Here is an 18,974-nt window from a genome sequence, read left to right on the forward strand (position 1 = left end):
TCACAACTCCTACCACAATGAACTGAAATGACTGTTAAATGTTTGTATTTTCTCCATCATCCTGTGGTCAGCTAGAAGATAGGAACTTAATCTTTCCTCCCTCTATCCCCAGTGTCTGAGACCACACACCTAGCTACACAAAAGTTGTTAAATATATAAATAAATGACAGAATAAGAACAGACTGAGACTGAAGATTCAGATATAAAATAAAAATTAGAATGATCCAAAGATAAATAAAATTCTGTGTGGGTATTCAAAGCTTCCTACTTGGGAACCCTAAGATATGATTTTGCTGATATGTGTATATACATGTATATTTATATAAATATATATATTTATTTAAACACACATACTTATACTCGATTGCTCCTAGAAAGCATATATGCATAATTTGACGATTCAAAAATACTAGAAATGACTTCTAAGGAAAACAGCTTTTAAAGTAAATGGGTTATAACATCATTTGTAAAACAGGCAGTCCTGGTGTGATGATTTCTATTCCATTGTAGGGGAGGGAACACCCCGACACTGATTTATGAGGCATTTTCTGTCCCTGTCGCCTCTTCCACATCCACAGCAAGACAGAGAAATAGTCTGAGTCATTTTACCAACCATTTTATATCATTTTTAGTCTATCGCAAAGCTAATACCAACTAACACTTTCTAAAGATCAATATAGTCTATTCACCAAAGCCTTTACTTACAACAATATTAACAAACAAGAATTCCCCCAAATAGAAAATAATTTCATTTATAATACAGCATATCTCCGAAAGAGACTTGCAGACATTTGGTAAGTATAATCACTATCTATTCTACAAAACAACATTTAATGAATTGTACTCAAAGAAGACCCATCATTGCCTGAGGAGGCCATGTCAAATTGAAGATCACTGGATAGAAGTTTTGCCAAACAGCTCAATGGTTGAGTCAGGAAGACACCCAGGAAATGGTATCAGTAAGAAATGGAAACCAGGATATATCCCAGATTACACAACACCCTAGAAACCTATCTGAGTAAAAAGATACCAGGATCCAAATTACTTAGAAAATCAAGAATTAGAATTTGGAGAGCATTTTTGTCTCTCTAGAAGTTGCACTGAAACGGATACCTCTGGCAGTGAATTACATCTTTTTCTTACAAATAGAGTTTCCATTTAAAACCTCATATCTTAAATTACTTTAATTCCTGGATGAGCACAGAGCCTGCAGCAAGCTGATATTTCCCTATTCAATTTGGAATAGAGATAATTCCCAAGTAATTACATTAATGTAAAGGAAGGCACAAGATAACGCAGGGCTGGCAGGTAAAACAGAAGTTACTTACGCTCACATTTGAAATAAACACACAGATTTAAACCATTATGAAAAATATATTGCAGAAGAACTGAGAAGCTACTATTTAATCCCAATTGGGAGAAAGAGGCCCCTCTCTTACCTTTTGTGAGATGAATACAAGAGTTAGTGACTCACATTGGCGTGAAAACAATTTAAAATGCACCATTACAGAAGACGAATTTGAGTTGCTCCAAAGAAGTTATGAATGCAAAATAAATGTCCCACAATCCAAAATTTAAAAACCAATTGTCAAATAATTGCCCATAGAAAACAGACTCTTTGTAAATCAGCTAATCAAAGAGATAATTAATGTCATTAATGCATAAGTGAAATTTATATAGCAAGACTGACATAAACATACTGGACAAAATGGAAAGACTTGGCTGTGGGTCTATTTTTCCTCATTATTAAAATGACCTGACATTAATCTATTAAAATTCTATGTAAAATGTCATTAGAGTGAATACAATTTATTGAAATTATAAAATGATAGGGTAAATTTAAATAACCATATTAACTTTTTTCATGCATTTAAGCATAATGGAGTTCCAAATATTAAGATGTTGCAGTTTTTAAAAAGTTATTGCATATACATAAGCACTTACTGTTGCTTCCTTGTAGCAAGAATCTATATCCACCACAGGAGTACTGCCTGTTAAGTCACAAAAACAAGAATATGTTAATTTAAAATACAATAAAGTTTAAATTGCAATAGCTAATAGGATTCTTTTATGTTCATAAAGAAGAAATGTTATAACTACAACCTCTTGGTTTTGGTTTATTTTCCTGAATTAAAAACTACAAAGGCAAGTGAAAATTATTTCCCAATGCACACCGTAAGTTAAAAATACTGCAACAGGGAAGACATATGGGAACATAGGTTTATGTATGACTGATTCACTTTGTTATAAAGCAGAAACTAACACACCATTGTAAAGCAATTATACCCCAATAAAGATGTTAAAAAAAAAAAAATAAATAAATAAATAAATAAATAAAACAGTCCTGTTAACCCTAAAAAAAAAAAAAAAAAAAATACTGCTGAAAAAGGAAAAGAAAATTTCCGTTAGAGAAAAGCAAAAACATCCTAGTCGAGTAAAGAATGTGTTAATGTCCCTCCCTCCACCCTTAATGTTCACAGGTAACTTGATCATTGGTTTATACTGAGTGAATAAAGAACAGTTTGAGTTATGTACTCATTAGAAGCTTATCCTTTAATATTTATCCAGAACTCTTTGATTGAACACATCTTTCCTAATCCATCAAGCAAATTTGAAAATAACAATAGAAAAAGATCTCATCGATTTAGAGAGACACTACTTGAGAACAATTAGGGATTACATAAGGGCAATACACAGGGCAAATACACTATTTCACTCAATATTTGATCGATTTACTGAAGAAAAAAATAAATCGTTTATCGTATGCTTGATGTTGACTAGTATCTGAATATTCAACCTGAAAGAAAGAACTTAAGTAATTATCTAAATCACTCAGGCCAAAAGACTAATTTACAAAAATTACTCAGCTCACTGGGGCAAACATTACAGGAGAAGTCTTTTCCTTGAATTATTTCTTAAATGCTAATTTTACTTTTCACGGTTCGATGTTACCAAACACAGAAAAAAACCATAACGTGGTTTGAATTCGACGTACATAATCACAAATAAAATCATCTGAAAATATATTTTTTAAAAATAAATTTTTAATCTTAAAAGATTACAGAAAATACTAAATCTGAAAATTATTTAATTTCTCTGAAAATACTTAAAAATATACTCCTCATTGAAACTTGATTTGAATTTACGTATCATTCCATTGTAATCATGCATTTCCACTTTAACTGTTGATCCATTTTAATTTCTTTTCCTTTTCCAGCTACTGTTAAGAACACAAGGCAATTTGCAAGTCTTTTCTCCATAATATGTTCAATGTTAGTTTTAAAAGCTTGAGATCTTGCCAAAATATGTCCTGCTTTATACAGCAGAAGAGGTAACATTTAATACAAAATTGGAAATGTTATTTTGTTTAATAAGCTTTTTCTCCCCCAATTAATCAAAATCTGCTGACATAGTGGAAGCTAAAACATTCTTTACATATTTCTCTACTATGCTGAGATTAAAAAAAAACATCATACCACTTGAATTTGGAGAAAACAGTATCTTAAAAAAAAGTATTAAAATTTCTATAGTAAACAAGAAATAGTCTTCCATTATATAGGCAATTTTTTTTTAATATTTTAGGGAAATAAAGTTATTTCCTCAAGGAAAATAACAAGGTAAATAATAAATTATTTACTATCAAACCTCTTATTCAAACAGTTAACGACAGGTAATTTGAGGTTAAATTTAGAGAACTTGAATACAAATAATTACTAATCCAGGAACTCCTGCGCTTTTAACGTTTTTGCTAGGACATGTTAGCATTTTGACATCGTGTCCTATAAATGCAAAACACTATTTTTATTAATGTAGGACAAATCTTTAAAATGTATGGTGTAAGTTTGCTTTTTTATTTTAAAATTAAATTTACACCTTATTATAATACATACAAATAAACTATAGTTTTTATTTCATGTAATAATAAAGCCATAGCTAGTCAAAATACCTTTACGATTAAAAAGAACATTCCTTTCTCTTTTTTTGAACTTTATTTTTTTATACAGCAGGTTCTTATTGGTTATCTATTTTATACATATTAGTGTCTACATGTCCATCCCAGCCTCCCAATTCATCCCACCTCCACCCCCCCCACCTCCCAACTTTCCCCCTTTGGTGTCCATACATTTAAGAACATTTCTTTCATAAAATTCTCCTAGCCATAGGACTTACTGAGATATATAATCTTTCTTTGGGACAATAGAGACATCATTTGAGATAAATTTTAGTTTCCTTGTTTCGCTATACAGTTACATCTTTATTCTTTCACACTCCCTAATCACCCTACTCAATAGAAATACACCTGGACCACTACATGCTTTGCTCCTGCTGAGATGGCAGAAGCTACTAAATCTTGCTACTATTAAATGGGAGGGAATGAGAAGTTCCTGATTTTTAGATACGGGTTGAACTTAAGGTGGTTGAAGGAAGAGTAATCATGAGATGAAACACCCACAGTGAATTTCTTCAATATCCCCATGCTTCTATTACTCAGTATGATTACTTTCCGTTGGTCAAATGTCCCATCCTGGGTCTACTCTACCTGATGGCATCGTGGGTTCTACCACTGTTGAGATATCTGTGCTGTGGAAAGCTTTCTTTACATGAAATACTACTTGTAAACTGGAAGTTGAATGGAAGCCTCAGAGCCCTGTCTGCTCCCTGTATGCCCTCCCCACCTGCAGCTCAGAAGCTACCCCTGGATTTTCAAGGAGCAAAGTCTGAAATCCACTGCTCCATTTCCATGTTTCTTTCCTTTCATGTCAACAAACAATGGGTGAAGAGGCATGGGAAGCTGTCACGTTTCGAGGAAAGAAAAAGGAAATGGAAGGTAAGAAACAAGGCATAGGATCTGAGTAAAAATAAAGGAAATAGAGAAAAAGACAATGTTTCAGGTAAGTTTGCCACGTATGGGCCAAAGTTTTAGAAAACTGGTTGGCAAACACAGCCCTAAAACAAAGGTACTGAAAAGAAATACTACAAATAAATGGAACGTTACAGACAACTTGTATAACTTCATTCTCGCAAATGTTTTATATATTGAAACCTCTGATTTTCTGGTATTTCAGGTGCTTTACGACATGATCCACATGATTCAATCTGAGACAGATTTTAACGGAGTTATCTTCCCAAGACAAAATATAAAATACTGGCTCACACCTAAGCATTCAACGACATCTGGCCACCCTCATATTATGCTAATTGCCTTCAAATTCTGCCACATCTTAAATTACAGAGGTTTATAGTGTAAGAACTGACTCAGAAGGTAGAGCTGCATTCCCTAAAATGTGACTGAGGTCCCAGACACCCTTTAGGGATGCTCTTCGTTACTGAACTAACATCTAATTACATTTGGGAAGAGGAAAAAAAAAAAAAAGAAGAAAAAATAACCCTCAGGTTCACGTAGCTGCTCTAGGATTCACACCCGAATGCCTGCAGAGTTTGCACAAACATTCTCGGCTTCCTCTGATGTTAATTCTCTCCTTTAGAGTGTTGGGAAGCTCGGCACCAAACCCTGGTCTCCAGCTTGCCAAAAGACATGCTGGTTTCTTGGTACGGTTTTCCAGCTCTTTTGTTATTAGTGCATGATTTGACAATATGCTGCCACGGTAACAGAATTCATTAAGGGCTTTCTGTTTTGTTCTGCCAATGAGAATTTTTGCCTGCATGTAGCGCTGGCCTCTGAAGGTTGCTCCATAGTATTTGTCTTATAAAGTCTTGTCCATCTCATAGCATGGCTGATGCGACAAAATAATCCATAATGAGACACGTTCTCCCAGCATGAGCCACTCCCTGAGGGTAAATTAGGCACTACTAGAAAACACATGAACTTCCTCATCAAACTCAGGTGCTTCAAATAGACTACAGGAAAGTGGATACATCATGCAGTCCCATCTCGCACCACTGCGTTTGTGGAACGGATTAGGAATGTAATCCTTCACGTTCATTCTTTACCATATCCCATTAGGGGAAAAAAAAATTTCATATTCTGACAATTTTCTTTGTATAGTCATTTCCAGAGGTAAGGTTTGCTCAAAATAACTGTGTGGTTGATACAGTAAAGGAAAAAAAAAATGTCAATGTTTTAACCAAAATTTTCCCATGTGATTTCAGTAAAATACTTAACATACCTTGTTATTTTCAACTACATTTTTAATACCGCATAATTATACTGACCACTTGTTCTGTTTTTCACTATTGGATTGTTTATTCATCTTTTTTTTTTAACGGTGTGCAATAGCAACAGCTTAAAAATCCTGTGAAATCTTTTCATGCTAATGAGGCCAAAGTCATGGGGCCAGTCCTCCTGGGGATTGGTTTGTTCCAGAATGAAGATTAAACTTTCCCTGCATTCTTTCCTTGTATGTGTGTACGCGGTATTAGGGAGAGACTGAGAATGAATCGGGGGAGCAGTCCAGTAAGTACACTGAAAAATAAATCAAAGTATACAGTTGGATAAAGAGATGAAATGAGCACCACGTTTATTCAGGGCAGTGCTCTTCCCAATCAGGGGCAATCTGGGGCCACAGGGGGCACTGGACAATGTCTGGTCATATTCTTTGTTGTCACAACTGGGGGGCAGGGGTGTGCCACCGTGATCAAGTGGGTAGAGGTCGGAAATGCTGCCAAGCATGCTACACTACATGGGACAGCCCTCCCCACCCCCACCCCCCACACACAGAATGATCTGGTCCAAAATGACTACGGTGCCGCAGTTATCACACCCCGGGGTAAGGAAAGCTGGAAAAGAAGGGGAGAGGTCACATCTCATTTGTCTACACGTCACTGTAACTGGCTTACAGGGCAAAGAGGCGGAAAGAGATCTGCAAGGAGAACTGGCCTTAGGCTCTGAGGAGGGCACATCTCTGCGTCTCAGGAGAGGTGAATCCACGGCTTCTCCGCAGCAGGCGAGAAGAGCAGAGCTGCCACACCACCAGCGTGCTCTGCACAGGCGTGTTTGCGCGGCACCCTGACGGAGCAAGCCGCAAATAAATGTCCCACCAGACGGCCGGCCTAGCTGGCAGCTGAGAAAGGTGGAGAAACCATGGCTCTGAACCCGTGCCCCGCAGAGACAGCGGAAGCTCATAACTAACAGGAACTCCTGAGCTTGTGCTGCAGAACAACGGGGAACGGAGCGGCTTGTTCAAACCCCTTCGCTTGTAAACTGCCTTCGCTGACTAAGCTCGCTTTAGCTTCTACGGGCGTCTTTCTCTCTTTCTTCCTCTCCTTAATTGCGTACCTTCCCAGCTTCACACGGCCTGGTGTTCCCCAGGAACCCGGAGTCAGCTCCCACCAAGCGCGAGCCGGCTCAGGCTGGTTGGGACCACGACGCTGAACCTGGGCCTGCGCAGACGTCCCCCGACCGGCCTGTTGACTCCACCCTCAGGTCACGCAACATCCGCGCTTATGAATATGCAGAGACACGGAACCCCTTTGCGCCTGCGCAGAACATCAGTTACCGCCCCTCTTCCCTGCCTCCCATCCCCTTTCCCCAGTCCTGAGGCCCTCCTGCTTGTCCCGTAAATGTCCCGAACCCCTCTGCCTCTCGGGAGGCGGAAATGAGACTTGCTCTCTGAGTCCTGGCCTGGCCGCCTTATGAATAAGCTCTTTCTCGGCTGAACCTCGGCGTCAAAGCGGTCCACTTGCAGCGCATCCGGCAAAGGGCCCTGGTTCCCTAACAGCTCGGTGTGCTCTTTGTCCTGTCCCTTCTCAACATCTTTGCCCCTTGACTACTTTTGTTATGTTACACTGTCAATGACAATTTTTGTTAAGATTCTGATACACTATTAAGTTGGTTTAACATCCCTTTCTGGACTTTATTTATTTTTAAAATAAATTTATTTATCTATTTTTGTCTGCGTTGGGTCTTCATTGCTGTGCGTGGGCTTTCTCCAGTTGCGGCGAGCAGGGACTGCTCTTCGTGGTGGTGTGCGAGCTTCTCACTGCGGTGGCTTCTCTTGTTGCGGAGCACGGGCTCTAGGTGCACATGGGCTTCAGTAGTTGTGGCTCGTGGGCTCTTAGAGTGCAGGCTCAGCAGTTGTGGCGCACGGGCTTAGTTGCTCTGAGGCATGTGAGATCTTCCCGGACCAGGGCTCAAACCCATGTCCCCTGCACTGGCAGGCGGATTCTTAACCACTGTGCCACCAGGGAATTTCCCTGGGCTTGTTTTAATATGTCCGAGAGGAAGAAATTTTCCTCTACCCTTCTAGGTTCTTCTGGCTGGTCTAAGAATTGCATTGACATGAGACAGATTAACAGGAGAAAAATCACACAAAAGTTTAATAACATGCCTACACAGGAGAGACCAAAGAAAACTGAGTAACTCACCACAAGGGCTGAAAACCTCACCTTAAAAAACATCTTCAGCTAAAGACAAAGGAGGATGTTGAGGGTAGGGGTTTGGGACTTCACAGAAGAGCAAAGTCAGTTGACATGAGGATGGAAAAGTGAATAGTTGGTAAACAAACGTTTCCTGGGCCAGGCAGAGACAATGGGACCCAGAGAGGAATTTTAACAGACTCTGCTAAGTTGCCCTGTCTACACACCTAGTTCCTACTGTAGTCTCTATGGTGACAGCTCCGTTCCTGGAAGAGGTCCTCTGCCTACACTTTTTAGGCAGTTAGTGGGGAGGTCAAAAGTTCTTCCTGAGTTTATTAAGCTTGTTTTCAGCTTGAAATAATCCACATGCCAAAGAAACATTTTGCTATGGCAAATCTTACTTTCCTACAAATTCTTACAAAACGTTCATATTTAAAGATTCCAGCTCATTTTAAGAGATCGTGTGTGTAAATACACACACACACACACACACACATATATGTAACTTAGTTGGTTCCTTCTCCTCATTCAAAAGACAGAATTTTCACCTTAGCATCATTATTGGAGTACTTTGAGGTCTCAGAGAACAGACCTTCTCCTGCTGAAAATGACTTATGTAAAGTAATAGTGTTTCACTAAGTGTAAGTAGTATTCACTGTTAACTTAGCATCACTGTCTCTCATTTCTTTGTCCTTTCCTTCACCCCCTCCAATCTTTTTTTTCTTTCTACCTCTTTCCTCATCCTTACATTTATTGAATGTGTGCTCTATGCTGTGTTGCTAAGACACAAAAATAAACAGGGCATGATCCCTGTCCAACAGGCATGGAAAGCAGGGTGGACAGAAATGGTATATATCAACTGAGAGAGTGCTGTCGTCTGTAAAATGTATTCAACAACAGAACAGATTTTTTTGTTTTCCCCTATAAGAATTTGTTTGGGGCTGATAAATGGTTTTGTTATGTTTTTTGATTATTTTGTTTTATACCATATTAATTCTTAGGTAATATATTTCAACTATACATGAACAATTGAAAATGATAATTAGTAATTGAGGAAAATTCAGAGTTTTACATTTTATACCATTTATAAATGATATCAAAAAGGCTGATTAAATAATATTTTTAACTAGCATCTTGTGATTTAAGTAAAAAGAGAGGTCAGCTGAGAGTGACTATCTTTCTGCTTGAGGAATTGGATGCAGGTCTGGGTGGGATGCCCAACTCTCATCACATTTTCATGTAAAGTCACATGGGCAAGCGTCCAGCCAAGAAGGAGAACAAAGGCACGAAAAATATGGTAAGAAGTTATTTTAAATAAATGCTACTTCTACTCTTAGATTGCTTTAACTGAAGACATATTCTCTTCTTTCAAAGTTTGAAAAATATATCAAATAAAAGGCTTAATATCTTCTAGTGCATCTAAAGATAATCAACAATGTTTCCCATCACTTCAACTTCTGTTCTGATAACTATACAATATTTCCCTCACACAAAATAGAAATAAGTATTCGTGTCTTCTGCTTTCTCATAAAAGTAGAATCCAAATAGTTAAGCATTTTGATGATTCTAGCAATAAATCCTGAAAATGGTAGACAGTTTTACTGATTCACTGGAATAAATATAAGTAATTATAATCTGTCATTAAATTTATTTTTAAATGCTATAAAATAGTAGGATGATTTTATTAGATTAATGTAATTTTATTAGTTTATAAAAAATGTTTCCTTCTATAATCTATGGATAACAAAAAGGAAAAACTATATGAAAAAAATGTTTGAGAACGTATATCTAATATTGACTATTCAAATTAAAAATAAAACTATACTACAGTGGAAAGCAATAGGAATTTTGGGATGTATATTTCATAGTAGTAAAGAAGCCAATTTTCTCTAATGAAATAGATGTAAAGCTTGGTCACACACACCAAAAAAAAATACTAAGAACTCGGGTAGATCATATTAATTTGTAGTACATTTTTAAATAATGAGATTATTTTCCATTTTAAAAATATCAATATAATTGTTAAAGTATAAAATATTTAAAATAATAGTGGTTCATATTCTGATATCAAAATATTCATAATGATATCTACATAGGGGAAGATAACTTGATGAAATGTTAAGTCGCACATTTAAGTAAAATAAAAACAAATTAATGTAAAATACCATCTTCTAATAATTTTGTTTCAGGTTATAAGGAAATATGAAATCATTTCAGTCTTCTAATAAAAAATATCCAAAAAGCTGCTAAATGACACTACATTCATGAAATAATTTTAGAATATCTAGAACTAAAACAAATGAACTATCAATGGCTGACACTATCTGATGTCGGTAATCATTATCAAAGAGGTAGGAAGGTCAGATACTAATTACATGGACTCTGGAATAAGGCTCAGGGTTTGAACTCTTGTTCTGTTACTTCTTACTTTTACAAACTTAGACATATAATCTCTAGCATCCTCAGTTTCCTCATCATCAGAATATAGAGATAAAACTGTTCCCTATTCATGGAACTGTTTCAGGAATTAAATGAGAAAATACAAGTACTTAAAACAGAACCTGTCACTGATTCAGCATTTGCTAAATGCCATTAGCATTTTTACATGACCAAAATGTTCCATTAAAATCAAAATCTAAGAGTTGACATCAATATGTAAACAGAGAGCCCCAAAGATTAGTCCCTTGCCCTGTAGCCATATGGCACCTAATAAGCATCAGCATCCTTCCTCAGACCATAAGCAAACCCAATTACACTCCCTGTTCAAACATCACTTTTAAATTGAGGAGGCTGGACTAAATGCTTTACAAGATTGTAAGCTCCTGGAGGGCAGGCAGTTTTAGACTTCTCTGATTGTATGATAAACTCCCAGAGACAGAGTTGCCTACTGGAAAGAAAAATAATGTTTAGAATATAATAGAAATAACTATGGGTGTCCACTATTTCCTAGGCAGAGTGCTGGACACATAACTAAGACTTAAAGTATTAAGTAGCTTGCCACAGTTAACCAACCAGCAACTAGTTGGTACTGGAGCCAGGACCCCCTAAATCTTTCCCAGGCTTGAAATTGAAAACAAAAACAAAAAAAAACCCAGTATTTTTGTGAGTTTAAATTCTCGCAAAAATATTGATCACTGCAAATCAGTAAATGATTGCCAAATAGGAAATTAGCTTCACACAATTTGTAAAATCTTCATCAGTGGTTTCTACTTGAATCACTCAGTATAAGCTACTGTATTCCAATACCCAAATTGTTTAAAGTGCACATTGCTACCTGCACAATTTAAAGTTTCGAAACAGCTATTTTGGTATCTAGAGAACAGTGACTTGCGCAGACTACTGAGAATCACCCCCTTTCTTCCAAGCTTTTACTCTGCAGCCGGCTAGCTCATCTTGCCTCTGGATCCATCTAAGAGGGGCCTATTGGCTGCCTTTCCAACAGGCCCCTCTTGGAGTGTGACCTAATGGATAATTTTTATAAATGGTTTAAAGAAAAGTTAAAAAAGGATACTTTAACATTTTCGTGGCACACAGACTAACTGAAATGAAAAACAGTAACAAAAATGATACTAAAACATTTTAAAATAGGAAGCTTTCTAAAGAAGGCTACATGCACTCTGATTTGGGAGACAGTCCCATCAAAATCAAGGGAATAATTCTCCCAACCCAAACAGGATTGATCTAAAATTAAACAAGAAAACCGAAAACCGAAAAGCACAAACTCCAGTGTTGTATAAAATTCAGGAAAATGTGAATTATCCTGTGGAAGACATAAAGTCATTCGTGAACCCTCTAAGATCCTGTAAAATTGTACACAAAATTAATTTAAAATAAAATAACGAGAGTGCGCCAGAATTAAAGATTATGGATGTCAGCATCCAATAATTCTATTCCGTGCTCAGGGTACCTGAGCCTATACAGCTCCAAAATGAAAAGGCATCTCCACTTAAGCCTCCATTGAGACTGTTGTGACTATAGGCAAGACAGAGTTCTGAGTTCTGCTCTGTATCTACTACTGCCAATAGGCCTGACGTATTATTAAGGACATTCTGAACTGTGATCTCAAAAGGTAATACCATTTTCCAAACCCAATATAACTGTTAAAGAAGGATACCACTCCTGCATCCGATGGCATAATCACCATGATAGAGAAACACTACTTGGACGTAAACACTGACAGAAAACACTCTTGAGACATCTTAGTGGATCATAATGTAAAAAGTATTAAGAGATTGTCTCAGGAATGTGAGGCAGTAATAGAGGACCCTGGTCCATTTGGCTGTAGCATGCTTCTTCCTCTGGATCTATAGCATTATCTGTTTCTAATGAAACCAAATCCAAATTCCTCAGCTTGAATCTTGACAGTTTTTACCAAGTAATCCAAAGTTGAATCTCTCCAACAACATCTCTAATCGATTCACACAAGGTCAGACAGAGGTGACAGAGGAAAAAAAAAACTATAAGTGTATTCTATTTTCCTCTCTCAGGTCTGGAGCACTCTAAAAATAATCCAAATACAGGCCTGTTTTAAAAACGCAAGTAGCTTTTACATAAACTCTCACAGTAATCAATGATCAAGGGGCTTTTCGTTTCAAAACCTATAATATCTTAATGACTCTTCCTTACATTTAAAATTCCTCTTGTCACTGTGAAGTCCTAACAGGTGAATGACTATGGTACAATATACGAGACAAAAATTAAGTCATGCAGGGTAGTATGTGGAAAAGCAAAGATTCGTGAGCTCCAGTCCAGGCTCGGCCACTTCACTACTGTAAGGCCTTGGACAGGCCCCTCAATCCTACTGACTCTCAGGTCCCTCACCTGCAAAATGAATATTTATAACTATCTTCCTCTTTTGTTGTGAGAATTAGACATACAGTATGTAAATAAGACCCATGTTTCACTGCCAACCACAAAGAAGGTGTGTAGCAGTCGGTTCCCGTTAGGAGTAACAGTAGCAGTGGTCACTGTGAGAATAATTTAGAATGGTAGTGATTATTGGTAGCAATAACCTTTATAATCCTTCAGTGGGAAATAAACAATCCTGCAAACATCTGGAAAAGCAGAAAAGAGCAACAGTGGTATGAACAGAAGGCATGAATGCCAATGAAGAGCTAAAATGCATAGGAGAGATGGTCACTGTGACGTTGACCTTCACATGTCAATGCGGCTGGGCCACGATGCCCAGGTATGTGGTCTAACATTATCTTGGATGCTTCTGGGAAGGTGTTTTTTTGGAATGAGATTAACATTTGAATCAGTAGACTTTGATAAAGCGGATTACCCTTTATAATGTGGGTGGGCCTCTTCCAGTTAGCTGAGGGCCTTGATAGGACAAGGACTGACCTCCCCCTGACCAGGAGGAAATTCTGTCACTGGAATCCCTCTGCAACTCTTCTCTGGGTCTCCAGCCTAATGGGCTAACTTGCAGAGTTTGGATTTTAGCAAAAGCCTGAACCACCCTCTGGCCGTTTACATCAATCAATCTCTCTCCCTCTTCTCTCTCTCCACACACACACACACACACACACCCTGTTGCTCATGAGACCCCTGACGAATACAGTCCCTAAGGCCTAGCAGCAAACTTTAACCCAATAAGTAATAATTAGCATCTCCAACGTGGAAACCCGTGGAACACTTTGTAAATGTGATATTGCAGCACTGTATCTGATGTGTAACTTTAAAAATCAATTAGACCATTCAACTGCCCTTCAGAGTTAGGTAAAAGATGCATAAACACTTGACCATCTTGATCTTTGATATTCACCACTAACACATAAAAGGGAGAATAAAAATAACCGCTGAAGGCTTCCCTGGTGGCGCAGTGGTTGAGCGTCCGCCTGCCGATGCAGGGGACACGGGTTCGTGCCCCGGTCCGAGAGGATCCCACATGCCGAGAGGGGCTGGGCCCGTGAGCCATGGCCGCTGAGCCTGCGCGTCCGGAGCCTGTACTCCGCAGCGGGAGAGGCCACAGGGGTGAGAGGCCCACGTACAGAAAGAAAAAAAAAAAATTGGTGAAAATTTTTTGTACTTTGAACTGCTGCTCATAATGATGCTTTTGTAAACAAAGTACTATAACAAATGAAGACTGCTTCATAGCCTTCGGATTATTTTTTTATCTAATACCATGCAAATATGTTGCCAAGTAGCAACTAGAGGAGGGCAGCAGCAAAATTAAATGCCTACAATTGCCATTAGCAATTGCGAAAAATTATTAATCTGTCTGCTGGAAACTAATGGACATGATTAGAGAAACCAGAAGTCTTTATCTTATTGAAATCAATAGCCTAGATGTATTCCCATCAGATAATGAATTACAGTTTCGTGAGCTGAAGATTAAATATGCCTTAGTATATACAGCCTGCCCACACCTATCAATTTTATGTCTCTATTACTCCATCTGGTTTATACTAACACTGTCTCATAGCTAACCATCTCTATTTTCAAAAATGATAGTTATTTAGACACTACATAAAAAAGATACGAAAGTAAATCCACGTTTTGTTTCCTCAGGGCTTATAAACCAAATCAGCAACAATGGAATTCTAGTTAATTTATATCAAGTAAGGTGACTGGGAAATGAAAACTCGTTTCTTTTAACCTTTTAAAAACACACAGGCTATGTTTACATGTGTGCAGTTATATGAACTCAAAGTGAAAGATTTATGATTACGATGAACTCTAGAGTATCCACACGCACATGGAAATAAATGGAACAAAAGCCTATTTTTGAGTGTTTCATGGAATCACAAAGTAGACTGTTTGTGTCTAGTCCCTTTTGTGTGTATGAATCTAACCTAGATCCAGATGTGAACATGAATATATTAAACTTTTATGCAACTGTGCTTTAGTAAATATCTACTGGAGTCTGGTTAATTGAGATTGGAACTTACTAGAAAATCTTTTATAGGATGCATATTTTATGCCAGAAGAGACATCTACTAAAAACTAACTGTGAAACAGTTCACATTAAGACAAGAATTCTGGGAGAGAGTGGGGAAAGTGTTGAGTGTACCTTGGATACCATTCAAGGATATTCAATTACAGAAGAATGAAAAGACTACTGTTGCAGGGAATCACGTATATGGTTTTCTCTATAAGGTGGTTTTAAAGTAGGATTCCAGTGTACTTCTGTCTGAGAACAGTAAACTTCTACTAGCTCTGGCATTCCCAGAGGAAGATGAATACCTGAAAGACACTGATTTGAACTAAAGTTTCTCATATAGATCCCAGTAAGGAAGGCTTTTCTTTATACAGTGTATTGCAAAGTGTTGCCTTTAATAATGTAAAATCTCTACCTCTTCAGCTCTTGGGTAAGAAATTTTTGTACTGAAATCCAAGAGCTGAGGGTAGTGGCCACGAAGTAGGAGAGGGCTCGAAAGTGGGTTTATTATGTGAGAATCCACTATACTGGTGGAGCAAATCACGTTGGCAGGACACTGTGAAGTTTAGAGTCACGTACTGCGAGTTGCCTTCTAGCTGATCTCAAAGATAATTTAAAGAGCTAATTTTAAAGAGGCAGTAGGTCACAGTCCACAGATGGGGCAACAATCTCTGTGTAGTTCTTAGTTACTAACTGTGCTTCCACAATTTCCTCTCACTGGGTATCAGTTTTCTCTTCTGTAAAATAGGGATTACACATGCCTGTTGCCCTGTCCACATGGTACTGTTCTCTAATGAAAGGTGGTGCTTCTTTTGATCATTTTAACATATATAAAGTAATAAGAAAAGAAAATAAGAATTAGCCAAGAAAAATAGCAAATATTGTTGGTTAATGCAAATACTAATGACCATTTTTCATGTCTGCAACTCCAAGGACCTAGTTACTTTCAGCTGATAGTCTCAGCCCTCTGTCATGTAACTGTTTGCTGACATAGTAAAGAACTGGTCCTTACAGACTCGTTATGTGGTGATGGGCTGCTTTTGCAAAGTGAAATAATCTGTGCTTTATGTGACGGAGCAGCAACTACCATTCAAAGAGCTAAATCAGCATAAAATTTCCCTTGTGAATACCATGGAGGGAAACTCATGGTGTGTGCAGGGAAACCTTTTGTGTCTCGTGAGCACTGGTGATGTTATTTTCAGTGCCGTCAGCCTTGTGTGTGGATCTGGTGATAGGTGTCAATCAACTCCAATCATTTACAATTTTGATTCGAGTAGGAAAATGCCTCTCACATTTGTCCTCTGGCAAACTTTCTGCAATATTCATCTAGTAGAGCAAAATTGGGAGGAAGGGCAATGACCATCTCCTCAATGACCCCTTAGTCCCAGGAGCGAAGTCTTTTTGCCCTTGAGAATATCTCAGAATATTTTAGGTGGAATGGCTAAGCAGAAAATCAGAACTGGATTCCATACAGCTTATCACATTGTTTTCTACACTATAAAATGTGATTAATGCAATTGCAATAAAGTCACATTGGTAAATCATTTCTTCCCTCTATCCCAGACCCTTACATGTTTAATCATTTTTTCTCTGTGCTTATATGTTTTTCAATCATAAAAAATGTCTCGCCACACTTAGATCATACAATCTGCTCTCGTAGCCATGGATTTGACTTATTTATTACTAAAGATCTGGTGCATGGACTATATACTTGATGCCTCCACCTTCTTAGAATCTATTCACTTCCTCCTGAAAACACTGTCACTAGCCTATAAAGGCCTTTATGCCAGTGAAAAAACAGTGTTCTCCATAAAAACATGTGCTGTCATCTGCCAGAAAATTGTCATGATCGCTATATACATCTGCACTTCTTCTGATGTAACCGACGCCTCTTAGATTTGGGTCCTACACAGCCTGCACAAACATAAACTTTGATGCTGAATGTAGGAAGAAAAGGAGAGAAATCAAAGATAACTCTTGCCTGAAACCTGAGAGACTGGGAGAAAAGCATTGCTGTTAATAGGGCTAGAGTCATCCGGAAGAGCTGTTTGGAGACTGGGAGACGATTACTTCAATTCTGGATAAGTTTGAAAAGTACTAAAGTATCAGATAGGCACGTCCAGTGTGCTGAATAAAACTCTAAGGCGGAATGTGAGGGTTAGAGGTAACGGTTTGGGATTTCTCTGCAAGAAGTGATATTTAAAACAAAGGGAATAGAAGAAGAGTGAGTTCCAAAAGAAATTAAAGACAAAGAAAGACCCTTGATAGGCCCGTTTTCTTAAAATATGGAAGGAATAGCAAGATTTTAAGGAGAGGATCCCTGCATACAGTTGCACGGTTGTGCACTGCACAACTCTGTCTGGTGCCAGCCATATCTTAGTCATCATAGATTCTCTAGGAGATGGCAGTAAAATGTCTTGATGGAAGGAGCCCTCTTTCTAACTTATAGAGAAGAATAACAGACTATCATTTGCCACACCATAACGATCTTATCTTTCAAAATTTTTCTTGACTACATTCTCAAATAATCTTAAAGTAAATCTCTGACTAGGCCACAATCCATGTGTGACCCTTTAAAAATTCTTCAGATTTCCACACACTCATAAATAAAATCTGAACTCTTTAGACGTACATTCAGGACTCTCCACAGTACTGTCCTTTAAGAATTATGCCTTCCAGCTCAAATAAACTACTCACTCTCCACCAAATATATCCTATACTTTCCTGATTTCCAGAGTTTTCCCATGCTTCAGCAGAGGGTATTATTATAACTGTTTTACAGATGATATAACTGAAGTTTAAGTTAAGTATTTGTCCAAGTCATCCATTTCTAAAGTCTGTGCTCTTTGTCACAAGGATATGCCGTTCATACTAACTGAGTCTATGTATTACTTGTATTTGTATAAATTACCTACAATATCATGTATATTTGTTGAATCAATTGCTTTATATATGCTAACATGTTTAAAACTTGAAATATGTGGAACCATTAAATATTTAAATTTATTAATATTATTATCCAGTTGTCAGCTTATGCTAAAATAAAAGTCTCTGGGCAAAGAAAACATTTTGTGTTATTATTGGAATTTATAGACATGAAGTATCACAAAGCGTTACTAAGTATAAAATGACAGGTAGTCATGAAAATATTTCTTTGTTGCTCATGCCAGTAGACCTATTAAAGCTTCCAATAACCAGAGTCAACTCTCATTTGTAACTGTTGAAAATGATCCATGGTGGGGCCACAGGAGCTCACTCCTGGTGGGAATTCAAAACGGTAGTGCTACTTCAGAAGACGTCTTTCAGTTTCTTCCAAAGGCTAACAGTCTTACTATATGATTCACCAACTGCACACCTACGTATTTGCACAGGTTAGTTGAAAGTTACTTAGGTCCACATAAAAACCTGCACATGCATGTTTATAACAGCTTTATTCATAATTGCCCAAAATTAGAAGCAACCAAGATATCTATCAAGATAGGTGAGTGGATAAACTATGGTATATCAGACAATGGAATATTACTAGGCAATAAAAAGAAATGAGCTATCAAGCCGTGAAAAGGCATGGAGGAACCTCAAACAAACATTGGTAAGTGAAACAAGTCAGTCTGAAAATGCCACATACTGTATGATTCCACCACATGACATTCTGCAAACGGCAAAGCTACACAGAGTAAAAACGTCAGTAGTTGCCAGGGATTAGGAGGGAAGCGGCGGAGCCCAGGGGATTTTGAGGGGACTGAAACTCTTCTCCATGATACTATAATGGGAGATA

The 18,974-nt window shown here is 37.7% G+C and overlaps 1 long non-coding RNA gene across 2 annotated transcripts in view; it reads right to left on the minus strand.

The window, feature by feature from the left end:
- Nucleotides 1-1,943: 1,943 nt before the first annotated feature.
- Nucleotides 1,944-18,974, minus strand: part of LOC138842483 (uncharacterized) — a 632,765-nt gene continuing 615,734 nt past the window's right edge. The window contains exon 3 of one of the 2 annotated variants that reach the window (XR_011377118.1): nucleotides 1,944-1,991. This is a non-coding gene — a long non-coding RNA (uncharacterized lncRNA). The remainder of the gene's footprint in view (nucleotides 1,992-18,974) is intronic. The other variant, XR_011377119.1, reaches the window with a different exon arrangement.

Source organism: Globicephala melas, chromosome 21 (assembly GCF_963455315.2).
Source record: "Globicephala melas chromosome 21, mGloMel1.2, whole genome shotgun sequence".
Taxonomy (NCBI): domain Eukaryota; kingdom Metazoa; phylum Chordata; class Mammalia; order Artiodactyla; family Delphinidae; genus Globicephala; species Globicephala melas.